The 2,500-nt window shown below is 46.4% G+C and overlaps 1 protein-coding gene across 2 annotated transcripts in view; it reads right to left on the bottom strand.

Annotated features, from left to right (window-relative positions):
• Nucleotides 1–2,500, bottom strand: part of LOC125046197 — a 247,238-nt gene that overhangs the window by 7,950 nt on the left and 236,788 nt on the right. The gene's annotated exons all lie outside the window — the stretch shown is intronic.

The raw sequence follows: 2,500 nt of genomic DNA, 5'->3' as shown, positions 1-2,500 counted from the left end.
CACAGTTATTCTTCGCAAATATCAAAGATGCGGTTTGAAGCAATCCATCAAACGTGAATGCATCACCCAAAAATGGAAATGGAGGACGTTCAAATCCTCAAAGATTTACATTCACACAAACTGCGCACCGCCACCAAAACATATACAGTAACTGAAACATTCCCGGAGTAGCGTAGAATTTCAATATTTGAAGGTCCGTCACGTGACAACACAACTGGCTCGACGCTGGCACTCGGGTTACACCGCAACGGCACAGCGAAGTGGATCTCTCTCTCTCGCCCACACCCGCACAGCAGGTCGATTCGCGCTGTCAAACAACGCTTGTGGATTGCTTACATAGACATGCCCTGTTTCTTCAAGCTCAGAGACACAGCCATTCCGCCAAAGCCAACAGCAGCCTCTACGCAAACGCTCTTGCTCGAAACCAAACGCCAGATGAGCTGCGGTGGAGGTGCGGTTGCGGGCGGTGTTGCGGTGTTTCCTGTGGGTGATGGCGACTTTTTTGCGGTTTTTGAAGGCTCTGAATAAGAAACAATGCCCGACCTCCTACCCAGAAAAGTAGATAATATTGCGTATTTTTGAAAGGTAAATATGTAAAAAAATTAAACCCTCCGCCGAGATTAATCACATAAATAAGGTCGACCAATATGAACGCACCAAGGGAACGAGGCTATATAAATATATGGTGATGAATTACGTAATGAAAGCTTTATATCGCGCGCTCACGTTTCTCGGTCTAGTTTTTTATAGCTGGAAATCCTGCGCTAATCGAAGAGCGAGTCGCGTTACGTTGAGGATAGCGAGAAAAATGCCGCGCAGTAAAATGAAACTAAGTGAAATCCTCTGATCATTTGATGGCAGCTGAATATTGGAAATGGAATTGATATACTGTGTGACTCATTCATTTTGAATGCACATTCATATAATTATAAAATGTGCTTATTATATTTGACTCACACAAGCTGTGACTCGTCCTATGAAAATTATTTACAGACTGAACCTACGTAAGTTATATTACTCGCAATAAAGAGAAGGTAGCAATGCAGGATTGGCAGATGCAATGCACGAGGACGCCCGACCCTTTCCGTCTGTCGCAGCCACGAATTAATAGACAATAGCAAGTAACACATTAGCTGGAGAAAACATGCATCGCATAATGAACGTCCATTGACAACCAGAACAAATTGCTCAGCGAGTAATAGAAACTTTGGAGGCCAGCTTGTAATTACAGCTGAAATATATTGCAATCATAATAGATTATCCCGGTAAATATCGAGGGAAAACTCCTAAATCACGTCCATTTGGCAAGATATATTTGGCCGAGGAAGCAAACCTGTTGGAGAGTCCGCCTCGGGCTCGAGCGAACAGTGAGAGGAATGTGGCAACGACTCCCTCGGCGAAGGAGCCTCGGGTCGCCTCTTATCGTGCCTCGCGTCGTGATCGGGACGAGGAGAGAGGCACGGAGTGACAGCATGCTATAATAAATGCCCCGACCGAAAGCAGACAGCGATGGGAGGCAGAGGCCCACCGCTGCGGAGGGTCAGCTGCTGCGTTATCATCCCGCTTCATCGGCGGGACCGCCTTGCCTTCGACACCAAAAGAGGAACAGCAACAATGGCAATGGCAACTGTAATGAAGGCGTTCGTGCATAGCAAGCCATATTACCATGACTGCCTTCTGTATGGCGCTCAGTCGCCTCTACCTGCGAGAGCTAGAAAGAGAAACTTCAGCTGAATGCAACCTGGCGGCAGACTGAAGATGCAAGGAATTAATCTACTATTTGTTTACGCATTCAAGAGTATAAGCGTGCTCTCCGTATCGCATTCAGGTAAGTCGAACTCAGATAAAAAAGGAACTTGTTTATGACACATATAAAGTCCAGGTCTGAATGCGTAATACTCCCCAATAAAGGCTTTAATATGAATGGGCACAGGATGCTGAGTAAGCACATGTACTCCAAGTCATTGTTACAACGGGCGGCACACATACTGGCGACTCGCCGTACCACCCTTGCGGACAGACTTCTGATTACCGCAATTTAAATATCACACCATTATGGTAATAAGAGCATAGTGTTAACATAATCACAACCTTGGAGAATACACGATTCTCACAATCTGTGAGAATTTATAGCTGTCGCAGAGGCAGATATAAGCTGGTAAATTTCATAAACAGCAACCAAGATGTAAGATACATGAAGAGGAAGGAAGGTATAGCTTTCGGCTTCGAAAGATTGCCAGTAATTACCTCGACGCAGCCAGACCACATTGTCATTTTAATTCTCTAAATCGAAAAGCGCATTGAGGGAGGAAACGGTGCAATGCCACGTCTTACTTTCAGCGCAAGACGACGTATGGACGAACCCAGACGTAGGGGCTACAGTGCCTGCAGACGCGCTAATCGCTCTTGTCGTTCGGCTGGAGGATGAGGTTTGGCGCTGTATTGCCCCCGGGGTGAGAGGTTGTGGGAAAGAGGAAGAATGTGGGGCACGGGCGAGGCG

The sequence above is a fragment of the Penaeus chinensis genome, chromosome 38, assembly GCF_019202785.1.
Source record: "Penaeus chinensis breed Huanghai No. 1 chromosome 38, ASM1920278v2, whole genome shotgun sequence".
Classification (NCBI taxonomy): domain Eukaryota; kingdom Metazoa; phylum Arthropoda; class Malacostraca; order Decapoda; family Penaeidae; genus Penaeus; species Penaeus chinensis.
This window is presented reverse-complemented; position numbering and strand designations above follow the sequence as displayed.